Consider the following 17,604-nt stretch of genomic DNA (forward strand, 5'->3'; position numbering starts at 1 on the left):
AAACCTGAAAATCCTCTCAGAAAATGGAATTTTCAATGGAAATTGATTATGTAAAAATGGCCAAAGCAGAGCTGTTGTGTTCAAACAGGAATGGCTCTCATCTCTGACTCACGAGGTCCACCTTGCCCTCCTTGCCATTTTGCAGTGATACTGGAGTCACCTCTGTGAAGGTTTAGGTTCTGCCAAACACATTTGAAAACCACTAATCTAATGCCTTTCTTTTGTAGCCTTTCCATACCCTGGCCACACTCACTTCCTCAGTGAAAGTCCTCCTCATCTCCCTGTGGATTCATACTGCCCCTGGAGTCTGCATTTCCTCGGCATTTACTGCTTTGCTCTGTAGAAGAGCACACTGTGCGGAGAATGGGTGTCTTGCTATCAAACACCCCAAGGACAAAAATAGCTTCACTTTACTCCTCCCACTCATTTCCAACTCTTGCAACATGCCCAGAGCATAACAGGAGTGTACCAACCAATCAAGAGCTGTGGAAGTTCCTCTGTCTCTGAGGTTTCAAGTTACACATTTTCATGGTGGTGAGCAATGCTATGCATCAAAGGAGAAGCTCTTCTTGTCACCATGAGATCACAATGTCAGTCATATTCAGACTTTTTTGAGAGAGGGAGAGAGAGGAGGGGGAGGGGATGAGGAAGAGGGAGAGAGAGAATCTTAAGCAGACTCCGTGCCCAGTGCAAAGCCTAACCTGGGGCATGATCTCATAATCTGAGCCAAAATCAAGAGTCAGATGCTTAAGCGACTGAGCCACCCAGGTGCCCCGTTCATGTTCAGACATTTCAGTCTCCACCACCATATGGATCCTGAGGAAGTATCTTGCTGAAGATGAATGCAAAAGCATGTTTCATATCACTTTTCAGTTATCCTGGAGCTGAGATCTAGAGTCCAAAGCTAAAGAAAAGCAAGAGCGCTAACAACCCCACATTTTAAAGAGAGTCACCAACAATTGGGCCACTCACTTACCAGGGCTCATTAAAAGTCAGCTTAAAAATACTGGGTGCTACCCATGATCTCAGCTTTTATTGTCCTATATGCAATAGAAGCAGAAGGCTGGGGGCAGGAACAGAAAGAAAGTTCTGGGAATCTGAGTGGTAGTAACAGCCTTGTTGCCATGCAGTGTTTTTGTGTTAGTTTTTTTTTGTTATCCTTCCTTAAAGCCAAATGAGAGACCCTTCAAGAGAAACACTTGTAACAAGTGAGGGTGCTTACAAGGATGAGACCCCACACATCATTCTCCTTTTGGACCCCCACACATTATTCTCTTTTTGGACATGCCTCAGGTAGTGGGAACTTCTTCTCTGCCCTTCATTTCTATGAACTAGAGAGGAGTGAATTGAGTGGTTGTAGGACGAAGAGAAGTGGACATAGGGGAGCAACCTGACTTTCCATTACTGGGCTTGGCAAGGAGGCCTGGATTTCCTGTGGGTTTAGTGATCACTGAGCAAAGTATCTGGACAGGGGCCATCTTGCTAGGCAAGAAGTCTGCCAGCCAGGCAATGGAATACCAGAAGCAAGCAGCTGCAGGGTGTACTATCAACAACAGGAGCTCGTTGGTGGGTGGAAGATGGAGGAAGACATGGAGTTGGAGTTGGACCCCCACTACAGCAGAGAACTGCCGGGGAAGAGTTCGAAGGGCCCTATAAAAACTCACCCGTGCACCCTCTATATTTGGGTGACTGCACACTGAGGCCTCCCATACCCACGTAGTGTTGCCCAGAGAAGCAACAAAAACCCACAGAGAAAGGACCATAGCATGGATAGTTAAGTCAAGAGATGGTTACCACTTCTCCCCCCAGGTCCTTCTTATACTTCATTGTCATAGGAATCTGGGAAGGGCAGATTCGAATTAAAATTAGGGTGTTTAGTACCAGAGGTAGCACTAAGGTTAGGGGTAGGAATAAGATGAAAATGAAATATGAGAGGAAAATTGTAAGCTGGACTTAGATGAAAGGGTTTGGAAAGTCACCAATATTCCCCAAATGACATTAACAGATGTTCAGGGGCATTTGGATAGAACATGGGTAAGCAGTGATGGGAAAAATTAAAGTGTTTCAAGTTATCCCCACTGAGTCCAGGCTGCTCAGTAAACAGTTACTTTACTCATTTATAGCAAGAAGAAGAAAGCCAAACTGTAAACATCTTCGCATAAAAATGTTAAGAGAACAGGGCACCTGGGTACCTCAGTGGGTTAAAGCCTCTGCCTTCAGCTCAGGTCATGATCCCAGGGTCCTGGGATCGACCCCCATATCAGGCTCTCTGCTCAGCAGGGATCCTGCTTCCCCCTCTCTCTGTCTGCCTCTCTGCCTACTTGTGATCTCTCTCTCTGTCAAATAAATAAATAGAATCTTTAAAAAAATTTTTTTTAAGAGAACTCAGAAGAAACAGAAATCTGTATTTAGAGTTCCTATAGGCTATCTGGCTAGACAATCTATATGTACATGTTGGTCACCCATATAATGTCACTTTGGACTCAAGTACAAATGGCCTTCTTGAAAATTAACTTGTTTTGTAGTCATTTATCTATTTATTTATTCATTCATTTATTCATTCATTCATTCATTTATAAAGCTTTATTTTAGAGAGAGAGAAGTGTGTGTGGGTGAAGGGAGGGGCAGAGGGAGAGAATCTTCAGGCAGACTCCCTGCTGAGTATGCAACCAACCCTACATGGGCCTCAATCTCCCCAGCCATGAGGTCATGACCTGAGCCAAAACCAAGAGTCAGATGCTTAAGCAACTGAACTGGTCAGGCACCCTGAAAATTAACTTGCTTTTAAAGAGAAGTGCTTACTTCAGAATGCAAGGTAAATTCTTATTGATTAATGTTATTTTTGAACTCTGTTTTTAAATTTGTAAAAACATAAATTTATTTAAAAAATAATTTGAAGAGTTCTATTTTGACGGGTATTATTTTATATAAAATAGATTGCATGATCTATTTTATAGATTAGAAGTCCAACAGCTCAGATGGCATAAAGCAGAGTTAAAGTCCCATCCTGCCACGTGTTCACTCTGTATATGTAATGTGGTTAACAGTTTCTTGTTTATCTTTCCAGAAATTCCCATGCCTCTGGGTTCTTGTTAGCATACCGGTATTTGTCTTCTTTTCAGCAAAAGTGGTATTTACTAGACACAGTCTCTTTTTTTTTTTTTTTAAAGATTTTATTTATTTATTTGACAGAGAGATCACAAGTAGGCAGAGAGGCAGGCAGAGAGAGAGGAGGAAGCAGGCTCCCTGCCGAGCAGAGAGCCCGATGCGGGGCTCGATCCCAGGACTCTGAGATCATGACCTGAGCCGAAGGCAGTGGCTTAACCCACTGAGCCACCCAGGCGCCCCTAGACACAGTCTCTTATAGATTGCTTTTTTTCATCAAAAATGTGTCTCACACGTACCTTTATGTCAGTACACACCGATCCACTACATCCCTTTTAAGCACTGCATAATATTCCACTCTATTTTTACCTCATACTTTAACCATTTCTCCATTAAGGGGCTTCTAGCTCAATGGCATTTTTAAGAATGTGCTATCACGTAATAAATCAATGATTATCCTGATTATCCTGATATACATGGTTGTCTATTTCTAAGTGGAAAGCCTCATTTAATTGTAAATTTTCAAACCGATGGTACAATAATATTATTCAGAATATAGAATCTGAAATGTTACATGATATTAAAATAGTCCAAGTAACCAGAAAATATTAAATTTTGCTCAGTATAGTTGATAATATTAAGTAATTTTAAAATTACATTCCAATCCTCAAAGTTGGCATTTATATATGGTAAAAGCAACCAGACTTATGTAACAGGGCACCGCATAGCACTGTGCTTGATAACAGAATGTACTGAGTACATATACATACCTTCTTCACCAGAGATATGGTGAGAATTAATAGGGTAACATACACAATCTCCTGGTGACAGGTGATTGAAGAAGCTAACATAAACAGTAGGACTATTTCCTTTCTGCTTCACTCAGGCACCACAGATGACAAAACAAAGGCACTGCTACGAGGTTTATCTCCCATTGGTTTGTCATCCTTCAAAGTAATCTCAACCTTTCCCAGTTTATCTGAGGTCAAAATATCTTCTGTTTTAACAAACTGGGGTAAAGGGCAGAGAATGCTACTAATGAGGTGTGTCTGCACCGTCTTTAATAACTGAGACGGTGCATTTTTTTTTTCCCCTAAGATAAATGTTTCTGTCAACACAACACTCTTTTTTTCTGGTTTTAAGCCACTCACTACTCCATTACTGCTGCTCCTGCCCATGCAATATGACTGTCCACCCAGGACCTGGGCCAGCCCCCACCTGAAGCCGCAGCTCTCCCTGGAGATAACTGGGTCTGAAAATGGGTCTTATCCTAGGGTTGTTTATACTCAGTAGTAGAAGTTGAGAAACCTAGTAACAGAAGCCCCTCTTCTGAGAGGTGTGTCTGTGTGAGCGTACGTGTATGTATAAAAAGACATTTCAGTTTTCAATAAACTGTTTACTGTTCAAACATTAAATAAATGTAGAACTGTTTTAATCAGCTGAACAAATATTTAATGTACACTCCAGCATAAGAGCTATGTTTAAAAATATCCTCTATACTGCTAAGATACAGGGAATTTATGGAAATCAGTGACCTGAAAGGTAAAACAAACACTCAGGAGAAAAAAAAAATGAAGTATATAATTTTAAATTTAAACTTATCCCTCCTCTATTTTATTAGCATCCGACTGTATTGTTTATGTGTGTATGTGTCTATGTGTGTGGGGGAAATGCTGGCTGGATTATACTTATATTTTCTAGAAAAGCTAGTGGTTGGGTGACTCCCAAATTAATTTCCAGTAAATTGTTACGAGAAGGTAAAACATGGCAAAGCTCATGCTCTGTCCAGAACTGTGTTTCTTGCTGGAGTCAGTGTTTGTTTGCTCTTTAGGTTCTAAACACTGGAGGTCTTTCATGGCAGCAGCAGGTAGGATTCTGTCCACAGCTGTCAGAAGGATTGTCTAAAATTCCAACAGGAAATGCTAAGTTCTTGGAAAACACTTAATCCTCAGTAGATTTTGTGTAAATGTCATAGAAAGTTGGCAGAAAGCATGTAGTTTTAGAAAAATAACCTCTTACAAAGATACATGGGAAACACTTTTAATAAAATGGGTGCCATCGTCTTCCTTCTATTTGCATTCTTAATTATCTTTGCAAAGAAAAACAAAAAATTAAGGGTCTTAAAGCGGCCATGTTTTCTAACTCTTACTGTCCAGTGAATTTAATTCGATGAGCAGACCTCTAACCAATGTCATCTCTCTCTTTCTGAATTATAAGGGCATCTGCAGTACTTGGTTGTTTGTGGTCTTTAATTCTCTTAGCATTTGGTGGTGGTTTAGATATGACAGTTCATGAGGCTGTGTTAACATGTGGCTACAGACTCATTTGCCATTTCCTTCAAACAGTGTGCCCACTTCATGTCATCAAGAGAGTCTTTAGGGGTGCCTGGGTGGTGCAGTGGTTTAAGCAACTGACTCTTGGTTTCGGCTCAGGTCATCATCTCGTGGTCATAAGATCAATGAAGCCCCACATGGGGCTCTGTTTTCAGCACGGAGTCTGCTTGAGATTCTCTCCCTTTCCCTCTGCCCCTCCCACTTGTGGGCTTTCTCTCTCTCAAATAAATAAAATAATCTTTAAAAAAAAAAAAAGAGGGAGTCTTTGGGGCACCTGGGTGGCTCAGTGGGTTAAAGCCTCTGCCTTCAGCTTGGGTCATGATCTTGGGGTCCTAGGATTGAGCCCCTCATTGGGCTCTCTGCTCAACAGGGAGCCTGCTTCCCCCCACCCCCTGCCTGCCTCTCTACTTACTTGTGATCTCTGTCAAGTAAATAAATAAAATCTTTACAAAAAAAGAGAGAGAGACAGGGTCTTTAACAGTAGCCTTCTACCCACTTGATCAGATTACCAATGTCATCAATTTGATGTAACATTCAGTTATTTAAAACACCAGATTTATTGGCTTTCAAATACATGCTTTTATTAATGTGGATATAATGTTGGAGTCTCTTTCTGGTTTATAATAGATATTTGTTTAATGAAAAACTTGAAGTTTTCAGTCATTTCGTTTCACCGCTTCTTTTGGGCCATAGCACCATCGACATGGGTACTAAGAAAGTACACTGCGATTGGTTCAAAAAGAAATGCTTCAATTTTAGTTGGAGCCCACGTCATTTCTGGCTCCTTCCAGCTCAGTGACAATTTATCCTTCTGTCCATAATCGCTGAAAAGTCTTCATGTTTCTGAGAACACCGGGAAAATAGCACTTCAGAGCCTAAGTTCAGCTGTTCATAATCATAATGAAGAGGAACTGGAAGCTGAGAATTAAAAAGAGAAGAAAGGAAAGGAAGCTACTTAGCAATCAGAAGATATACAGTGTTTATGAGATCATTAGGAACCCATTTGAAGTGCTTTTTCCTAACTAGCTTTAGCGAAAAGGAAGTTGTCAACTTAAGTCAATGAATATAACCCACCCTATATCCACATGGCTATGAAGCAATTAATGCACCTTAATGCCATAATGAAATGGTTGGAAATTATCAAAGGCCTCTTCCAAACCGGGGGCTGCTTTTCCACGAGGGGGCTTTGATGCCTGTGTTGCCAGGCGAAACTGGCTCTCGTGTGAACAGCAAGATGGTGTGCTTGGCAACGGACCCACAGGCATAATGCAAATATACGTGCCCTCCTTTTCAGTGCCCTCTGAAATACCTACTGTGTTTGAGCCTAAAAAAAAAAAATAGAAAATTAGAATGTTTGCTTATTTAGCTTCAGGTAGAGCTTCAGCTATAGCAATCTCTGAAGCACCATGAAAAATGCATGGTATTTCCCACTGCGTTCTTAGACATACGGTACATAAACACAGAGATAACAATGAAAAGGTCTCCATACTGACGCGGCTTCATTCAGGCTATTTTCCTCTGAGTCTTGGCTAGCTGTATGTGAGTTGAGGGGATGGTATTAACATACCACCCACATAATGAGGGCTTCCCTGGACAGAATAGTAAACTTAAAGGGAGAACCCTACATGCTTTTCAGACCTTGGAGTTTCTCTATAGCAGCCTAGAGAGTAGAATTAGATCCTATTCAACATGTATATGAACAGTTTCCTAGTTCTGAAATTCATGGCAAAACAGTAGCTTCTTCAGTTTTTCCTTCTCCCCTGCTACCTAACTGCTGTTTCACTTCCTCTCCATACCGCGGTAAGCATAGGAGGGAGACAGCCTATTCATATATGAACAGCTATTATCATTACAAATGTTACTTCCCCCGGTTCCTCATTTTTAAAATCAGACTTGAACTTCAGGTGAGCCCAGCGCAAAGGGGTGGGAGGCCTAAGCAGGACCTGCTATTCGACAGGGGTGCCCACAGCACCCAGCAGACGGCCTTTCCTTGCTTTATCCTGGAAGCAGAGCGACTCACCTGCGCCTCCGGGGAGATTAAAGCCACTGTATTGGCCACGGCAGCAGCTGACCCTGCCTTCTCAGAAAGCTAAACAGTGGCCCTAGAGTAGATATTGGGGGACAACAGCCTTAGCCGTCCCAACCACATCTTAGTCTATAACCCAGCGTGTTACAGATAAAGAGATGCTTTCTGACATTCCAGGCATTCTGGCAACAAGTCTGGGAAGCTGTGTAAATAACAGCCCTTTCCCAGGACTGTCCCGGGAAGGCTCGCCGACACGGGAGGCCTCTCGAGCTGGCCCTTCCGTGGTCTTGGAGATCCCCACCTACACACGCCGCTGCCCGCGGTCCGGTGGCTCAGGGGGGGAGCCCTGCTATCCAAACACGGGGGGGTCTCTGGTCCGAAACAAGCCTTGCCACACGCAGGTAAACACAAACACATCACCCGCCAGAGCCCCTTTTTTCTGAGGGGCGGGGCCAACGCAAGGGTCAGCGGTCAGGAGGAAGATCCCGAGCGAACGGAAGCCCCGTTTGCTGCGCCTGAAACCCGAGCCGCACATGTCTCCGGGAGGATCTGCTGTAGCACGTCCAAAATAAACGGACATGGGCGCGGGGTTGGGGCGGGGGGGGGGGGGGGGGGGTCCGACTTCAAAGTCTCCTTCCAGCTGCGCCCGGAGAAAGAGACTCCTGCAGGACTTCTCCGCACACGGAAAGCGCTTAGGAGACTGCCCTTTCTGGGCGAACTGTCTTTATCTGTTTGAGACTGAAAGAGACGGCGGCACTTCTGTTTGTTTTCTGTTGATGTTAAACAGATGCACGGGCCTATTACAGCCACACGGGCCTAATTCTAGATGAAGCTGTGATGGGAATGTTGGGGCTGTTGGGCCAATGGGAGGAGAGTGGATTTGCCTGTTACTGCGTATGTGTTCCACGTTTTCATTTGATTTCATGCCCCAGGCTCCCCCACGGACCCAACTTCACCCGCCTCCTCTTGGCTGTTTTCAAAACAAAAGAGGTCTCCCCCACAGACCAGGACACAGCCTTCAGAAATTCACGATGATTTCAAGTTCAGCTCTCATTTCTTTAGTAGGTCAGATCAAGGCTGCAGTTATTTATTTTCTCAAATCATGATCTGTCGTTGGCGAAAGGTGGTGAAGTAAAGGAAAAAGAGTGGGGGAAAGGAAAGAAGGGGGAAAAAGCAGATTGTGGGTCGAGCTTTAATTATTTATTTGTAAAGTTTGAACCTCATTTGAACTGGTTTGGATCCTCTGGGCTTCCTGAGGGCGGGGCATCGCCGTGAGCAAACCCGACGTGACGTCCCTCACGTCAGAAAATCCTAACATTTTCTAAGAAGGATTTAAATGCATGTTTTCACAGGAAGATGCAGAGAAAAGTGAATCGTGGGTATTTGAATTTGCAAAATTTTAGCACTTTTTTCTCCTCGTGTAAAGTAAGATTTTTGCAGACAGTAGAGGTCTCAGATGGCTTTTGGAAGTGAATAGGGGACGAGATTAAAAAACAAATTAAATTAGTGATATGGTGAAAACCTTGGTTCAAAAGCCTCTGTGAAGTTTTCCCAGATAATATTACCTCAGAGCCTTTGTCTGGGGGAGAAACCATTCTCAGAGGGACTGCAAAAAGGAAGCAGACCTATTCCATCAGGTAGAGGGCAACTGGAGCCTGGCAGATCAGTACCCACCAGATGGAAGGTCATTTGGAAGACCCAGCTGTGAAGAGTCAAATCGGCCTGAAGTTTCCAGATGTCAAAACAGGGCAGGCTTCTAGAGACAAGAAAACTCAGTCTGCTCCAGTCTTCAGACACCTTTAAAGCCACTGACCTCCTACAGCCCCGAGTAGGGTAGTCAGTCTATGGAAACCCAGTGGTTATCATTGTCTGCAAGTTGTTCCCTGACCTCCACTTCTTGCCAGGTGAGATTTCGTCCAGGTAGAGACTAAATGGTATGATTACCACGTCCTCGGATTTTACTATAAAGATCTGTATACAGTTTGGGAACCACTTTAGGCCGAAGCTCTGTATGTCCTAAATTGCAAAGTCAGCTTCATGCAGAACTAAAAAAAAAAAAACAGGGGCGCGTGGGTGGCTCAGTGGGTTAAAGCCTCTGCCTTTGGCTCAGGTCATGATCCCAGGGTCCTGAGATCGAGTTCCGCGTCGGGCTCTCTGCTCGGTGGCGAGCCTGCTTCCCCTTCTCTCTCTGCCTTCCTCTCTGCCTACTTGTGATTTCTCTCTCTGTCAAATAAATAAAGAAAATCTTTAAAAAAGAGAGAAAAGAGAACTAAAAAAACAGCACTCCGATTTGTCCCTAAAATGTTCATTAAGAGAACACCATGCATTTAGGTTTGTTTGCTTGTTTGGTTGCTTTATACATTTTTCAAGACCAGTGACTTCAATTACCTAGCTATCATCCCCCCCAAAATATTGTAATGACGGGTACATCATGAGAACCAATCATTTTACAAAACGAAACATACTAAGTTGAATGCATATGTATAATTGTCCTTTTCTGTGTAACAGATCCTGTGCTGAAATGGCTAAATTATAAAAAATCTTTTTCATTTTTGATCACTTAAAAGATGTTAAAATGTCTCTAAATCTCTAAAACCTCAGCCTTGCCAGTTGCATTCTGTAATTAACAATTCCCCCCATAATGGATACAGATATTTGGATACAATCATATTAAACATTTAATGTTAACTTGACATATTCATAAAAGCTGTGGTCTAGAAAGATGGTCATGACTACAGTCTCTCCTCTGTATGCTTTAGATTCACATGAGATATTCTTTTTGCCTCTGGTACCAAATTCTCATAGGAATAGAAGCAAACTTAAGTCTTCGCAGAGGATAATAATAAGATAACAATGAAATTTCAGGGGTGCCTGGGTGGCTCAGTGGGTTAAGCCTCTGCCTTCAGCTCAGCTCATGATCTCAGGGTCCTGGGATCGAGCTCCACTTCGGGCTCTCTGCTCAGGGGGGTGCCTGCTTCCCCCTCTCTCTCTGCCTGCCTCTCTGCCTATTTGTGATCATGCTCTGTCAAATAAATGAATAAAATCTTTTTTAAAAAGGTTAAAAAAGTGAAATTTCAAGCTTTGCATCTAAGAATCAGTTGAAAGAATTATATGTTTAGCCTAAAATAACATCAAAAACATTTAGCTGCTGCTTATGATTTAAAATCCATCATGTGGAAGATGAATTTAACTTATCCAGAATGTTTCCAAGTGATACACCTAGCCCTAGGTAATAAAAGTTGCAAAGCAATAAACTTTGGCTCAATTTAGGGAAGAATTTTCTGAGATTCAAATAGTTGCCATCAAGCTTAGAGCAGACAATAAGCTGATAGAGACTTGGTGAGTTATATTCAAATATCACATGATTGGTTGAAAGGATATAAGGAAAGTCCATTGGAGCACTAGAATCCTGTAATCCTATGACAGCCAATATAAGGTAGCTTTTATTTTTTATTTTCCTTTAGCTAATTTTTTTCCCTATTTTAACAGATGATTCATGGAAAATATCAGATAAGTCATTCTTTGAAACTTTGCACCTTGAATCATATAGGTAGCACCCTATTATTCATGTACAAGTAGAAACATCGACTAATCACTTCATATTTGTACTGTAAATGAAGGCAAAAAATCTTCTTGATATTGGCAACCTTGGAAAATACCCCATAAGTTTGGAATAGAAGCAGGGCCCTTAGAAAGATCAGAAGGCAATGTCCTACAGTGAGGAAATTGATACCATGAAACAGCAATTCTCTTTGAAGCTTAGAGAAAAAGGTCTACTGAGAAAAGTTAAATACACAAAAGTCAGGATTTATCAACTATGGAAAAAAAATATCAGCATCTGAAACCATTTCAAGCAAAAGTGTAATTTCTAGCAGTGGTAGATTGTCAAGTGTAGGCTGAAGAGAGCTAAGACTATGCTTTCCTCCCCAAATCTCTTAACAATTCTCATAGCAACTGGTCAGTAGGATTAGAGGACCCTACAGGCCAAAGGACACATGTCTAAGCATCTGTGGGGTTCATGAACGTGTCCTCTTTGGAAACTACCCAATGGCATGGCATGAACAGAATTTGCTGGACTCAGTTTCATGGAGATACTAAAACACTAAAACAATAAAAGTAAACTTTGCAACATGCTTTTATAAAGGAGCCTGTTAGTCTGAGATTTCATTTACAAAATCATCTGGGCAAACAGTCCTGACACAAGCCCCTCTTTTACCACCTGCTCTAACACCAAAATCTTTGGATTTTTAATTCATTTAAAATCAAATTAATCATTTTAAAGTGAATATTTCAGAGACATTTAGTATATTCAGTGTTGAGCAACCAAAATCTTTATTTAGCTCCCAAACATTCTCATCACCTCAAAAGGAAATCCCACAGCCATTAAGCAGTCACTCCCTATCTCTTTCCCTTAGCCCCTGGCAAATACCAATCTGTTTCCTGTCTTGATTGATTTATCTATCCTGGATAGTTCAAATAAATGGAATAATACAATATGTGACCTTTCGTGTCTGACTTCTTTCATTTAACCAAATTTTATATTTTGTGTATGTGTGTGTGTGTGTGTGTGTGTGTGTGTGTGTGTGTGTATAGTTTTTAACCATGCTTTACTTTGTGGTTCAAAGTGCCTTATTTTAGGTATCAGTAGCTTTCTGTAGATCTCTACAAAGTGTGTTCACTCCGCTCATATCTCATAGGATTTGAGACTCACAACAATCTTAAAAAGTTGGCAAGAATGACCTTATTATGACCATTTTACAGGTGAGACTACTGAGACAAGGAGAGCCAATCCAGCATTCCACAGTAAACTTACTTGATGTATTCCAGTCCTCTGGTTCCACTGACTTTGCTAAGGCACTACATGGATTCCTGTCAGAGCTATTACAAACAGAGCACTTACTAGCATCAATATTTTTAAACTCTCAAAAGGATATTTTAAATGAATAGAATAAATTTTAAAAAATCACTTTTGGACACATTATTACCATTTGCACTCAGTAGAGAGCTGCTTAGGACACCTAACAGTTACACAGGACTGGAAGTAATTTGCACACAAGACCATATTTTGTCCCAAGTCCAAATCTCCACTTGGAGTCACTTAGAAGCCAGCTCAATCACTAAGTCCTTGGGCCTTGTATAATGTCTAAGTCTTGGCTCTGTTGTCTGTACAGTAAGAAGGTGAGACAAAAATGACCCCTAAGGTCTCTTCCAGATCAGAATTCTATAATGCTCAGCTAAACCAGAGCCCAAACTCAACACTGAACTCATCATCTCCATCTACACCAGGTTAGTTCAACTATTTGAAAGATGAATCCATCAAAAGTTTTATTCATAACTAATGTCAATGACCATTCCTTCTTGTTGACATTTTTGCAAGATAATGTGGAATGTTCTTTATCAAACTAACTGTCCCACTGAGATTTTATTTACTAAATGATTTCTACATAAATAAGCAATATGTAAAGAGGTCTTAGTAATTTGGTGATGGCCAGGTTTGTGCCTTTCTGGTATAGACCACTATTTCAGACATTTCTCTATATTTAAGGCACTCATTCCATGGTGGAGCTACCCATATACATCACTTTTGAATTTTGCATAAATTAGAACAGCCAAACATTATTTTTAGCGTGTTCATAGACACATATTTTTTTCCACCTGAGGCTCAAATTCAACCATTTATTTGCATCAAACAAAAATTAATATCTGAATCTTGCTATGCCCTCTCCATAGATTTTCCTTAGTCAGTTTTTATTTTTAGCTGTGGTTTCAGCAATTCGCCCAAGATTGGGGAGTAGTCCAAATTTAGCAGGGCTAGACTGCCATCTAGAGACCAGAATTTGACTTCCAACATCCTGGTCCTCAGTGAGCTTGCTCTTTAACAACAAGTAGCAATCTGCCAAATAAAGAAGCTTGAGTTTGCTTTGGCCAGGTGGGAGACCCCAGTGAATCTAGAAAGGAGAGGTTCTAGAGCGAGGAGCTTAAGGTGGGTCCAGTTGTTAACGTGTTCCAGTTACTGGAGGTTAGGTGACCACAGGAGATAGGAATGACAGTGAGTAGACAGAATTCTGCCCGCCGGTGCAAGAATGAGTCTTCTTCAACTTGCTGTCACAAACAGTGCCATTTGCTCCACTCCAGGCCAATTAGGATTTTCCAACTTACAACAGAAGCCAGAAAGGAAACAATCCTCTACAGGACAGTAAAAGTGCAAAAGTCTTTCATTTATGTGAGACTCCAATTTCCATAGTCCTCATAAAACTTAAACACGGCTTCCATTTTTCTGCTTGAGCACGAAGTTTCTATATCCTGGGCACATTTGATATCATCTTTGACCATCTTTGCTTATTGTGGCCTGCAGTTTTGGAGAAGTAGTAGTCTCTAAGTTTTTAGAATTTAGATCTGAGGATCATATTCTTTCTAGTGTTTCCATGGGAAGTGCATAGTTCGGAAATCCCTCCCCCGTTCTTTTCCCCCAAAGCTGTCCTACAGGGCTGTGTGCTGAGGCCATCTGTTCCATCAGACAGTCCTGTGATGAATGTGAAGAGGCTGGCTGGAGGGGTACAGAGCTGGGACTGAGTGGCTGGGAATTAATTAACTGCATATCCATTTGGTAACTGTGCCCAGAAGTTCAGCTACGGGAATGTTTTATAAATCAAAAATAACAACTATTATCGTTAACCTCAAAATCATAGGCCACAAGAGTTCCCACTTTGCTGGTGCTAATTAAATGGTCGAGTCTGTCCAATAGAATGTCATTCAGGAGTCTTTCAGTTGAGAGACCAAAAAAAAAAAAAAAAAAAGTTACTGTCTTGAAATTTTTTATAAATACAGGATGGAGTGTACCATACCTATCCAAAGTTCCAGTGATGTCATTTTTGGCTAGACCTCACATGTTTTAGGAATTTTTAAAGCCCCAAATTACTTTTGCTGGAGGTATTCAATAGGGTCTGGAAACAGACACTTTGATATAGTATGGTATAAAAGAACTTGAATTTTTTAGTCCAAGCAATTGAGTTTTAGATCTCTGCTCTTTCACTCAGCAGAGACCCTGGGCAAGCTTCAATTTGCTCATCTATAAAAACTGGAGGAAATAGAATGAAAAGTTATTTTTTTGAGGATGAAACATATTTGAAAGCACCCTGCACATAGTAGGTTCTTAATAAATGCTTGTATGATTTCTTTAAAGTCTCACATCTGCTTTCTTCACTCTTGTGGTGTTCTGCAGCTGGAAACAGGGCGTTGATAATAATATCGGTCTGAGAATTTTGCTTCATCCCTAGAAGGATAAATCTCTGAATCAATGCTGCTTAAGTTTGAATGTGCGTGTGAAATCATCTGGGGATTTTGTTAAAATTCAGTAGGTCTGGAGTGAGGCCTGAGAGTCTGCATTTCTAACAAGCTCCCTGGGGATCTTGCTGGTGTGGGGATCAGCTCTGGAGTAGCAAGACTCTAAACCAGGAGTTGGAAAGCTCTTTACTGTCCATGGGTGAAGCTCATGTGTTTGTGAATACGGTTTTATTGGACCACAGCCACACACATTCATTTACATAACGTCTAAAGCTGTTTTCCTGCTACAATGACTGAATTTACTCTCTGGCCCCTACAGTTCACTGACCCCTGCTCTAAACCACTCTCTTTCTTGTTCCAGACATCTAAGCTATGTTAATCATTGGCAGAAGCTTAGGGAGGCCTGGGAGAGGTGTGAGAGGGCAGGAAAGATGGAGGGTAGCTACCTGTATTACCCTCCTATTGCTGCTATTACAAATTGCCCCAAAACACATATTTATTGTCTTACAGCTCTGTAGGTTAGAAGTCTGACAAGGGTCCTCACTGGGCTAGGATCAAGATAGTAGCAGAGCTGCATTCCTTCTCGTGGTTCTAGGGGCTGCCTCTTCCAGCTCCAGGAGGCCACCAGCCTTGGCTCAAGGCCCTTTCCTCCATCTTAAAGCCAGCAATATTGGGGCTCTGACTTCTCTGCTGTCATCACATCTGGGAGAAGCACTCTCTTTTAGGGACCCATGTGATCACATTAAGCCTACATGGACTCAGATGATCCAGCTAAATCTCCCTGTCTCTAAGTCCCTAACTTAATCACATTTCCATGCGAGGTAACATTCAGAGGTTCCAAAGATTAGGGTATGGACATCTATGGAAACTCTGCCTACCAGACTACCTCAAAGCACATTCTTCAAAATGACACTTTTCCAATCATTTCTCTACGTAATGTTATCATGCTTGTCTTTGCATTATGGTGAAAACATGTTTGATGAAGCTCATAAGACAGAAAGACCATGAAGCACATAGAGATGGTAGACAAAGGATTTCTCTTTTATGTGCTTCTTTTCCCACCAAACAAGGGTACAGGCTCACTACCCAAGGATACATCTGTGCAGGTACATCTGTGTAGGTACACTGCACAACTCTGGAGGATGCCCTGAAGTTGCTCAGTGCACAAAACTCACAAGCATACACAGCAGCCCAGAATTTGTCTACACCTCCAGCTAATGATCATGATGAAACTGAATTCTTTGGAAATATTTGCTTTAGCTCACACTGGACATGAAGTAGTTTGCCCACATTAATGTTTTGTGATAAAATTAATCACTGATGAATTCAAATCAATCCAAAAAAAGTGTAGGAAAACACATTTTAATAGCTATGGAGTGAGTAAGACACTTGAGTAGCAAGAAGCTTAAAAATAAACTCCAGTCATTCAGCCTTGTGCCCATACATAGTGTCATTTCCACAAGAACCCAAGACTGCAAGAGGAAGGGAGCATGTTAGCCCATGGCACTGGGTCAAGAAGGCAAGGAATGCAATAAACAGAAGGGAAGGGAGCTCTCCCAGGAATATTTTTCCATTGTACATCGAGCCCAATAAGGAAGGTTTCAAATATGAATCATTGACAACTGCCTGCTAGAGTGTTATGCATAATCCTTCACATTCTGAGTCTGTCATGGTACTCCATTAAAAAAAAAAAAAAAGCTTATTGCATAAGCCATTCTCATGCTTCTAAGCTTATTCTCTTCAACAATGCAGGAAATATAATAACAGGTAAGCGACCAAGAAAATATATATGACCCAACCATTGTATAAGCTTTCATTTTGCTAAAGGTCAAGACAAATTATCATGAAATCCTTAGAGATGCTGTTACATGGTTCCTGGGGACAAAAGGTTTCCTTTCAGAGGAGCTTCTTAGACGCAGAGGGTGCTAACTTTTAGTTAATGACTCTTGCCTTTTCTCCTACCAGCTCTGCTTATTAAAAGGAGAATGCAGTCTGGAGTGTGTGCTGTCAGAATGAACAGCAGGGTCAGTCACTAATCCCAAATCTTATGTCCCCAGGATGCCTGCTACAGAATGAGGAAATGCTTACGTTTGATTAACCTTCCAGGTAGAGAAAGGGAGACAGCCAGGGGTCTGCAGCTACATGACATGGTATAATGGTAGTTTTAAAATATGGCATTCCTAGGGGGATGCAAGGAAAGTCACAGCACAGGGTGCTGACTTGGTGTAACAAATGAAGATTGTGTCTATACAATAGCAAGCGAGCCTTTGGGGGAACAACATCACCAAACTGGGCATTCATTTTCTTCAAAATATTTGTTACAATACAATAATCCCTTATGTCTATATGGTGCTTTATGGGATGCATAATGCTTCAAGGGCACCACCCCATTTGATCTTCACCACTATCCTTTGTGTTAAAGGGTTAGAATTGAAGAGCACTTTCCAAGTTAAAAAAAAAAAAAAATCCCTATTAGCTGTCAATGCACTTTCTTCTTGCCCTGGCCTTTTCTTTAACACTTTCTTTAGGTACAAACAATGAAGAGTGAAGAAACACCTTTGGGTGGGGAAGGGGAATGTTCGGTCAGTTAGGGGATAGATAAAACCACGCAGTTTGGAAAGACATCTCCTGAAAACATGGATCAAAGAAAGCATAAGATCACTTCTATTTCTGTGGTTCCAAGTACAATAAAAAAAAAAATCTATCAGTGTTATGAAAATGCTTTAATCCTATTGTTAAATGTAACATTATTTAGCTGTTAAGTGAAAAACTGAAATTTGACATTTTGAATATAAGGCCCAGGCCAATGGCCTTGCTTGACACTCAGCAGTCTAGGCTACATTCAGCATGCTACTA

This window comes from Lutra lutra, chromosome 13, assembly GCF_902655055.1.
Source record: "Lutra lutra chromosome 13, mLutLut1.2, whole genome shotgun sequence".
NCBI classification, from domain to species: Eukaryota; Metazoa; Chordata; class Mammalia; order Carnivora; family Mustelidae; genus Lutra; species Lutra lutra.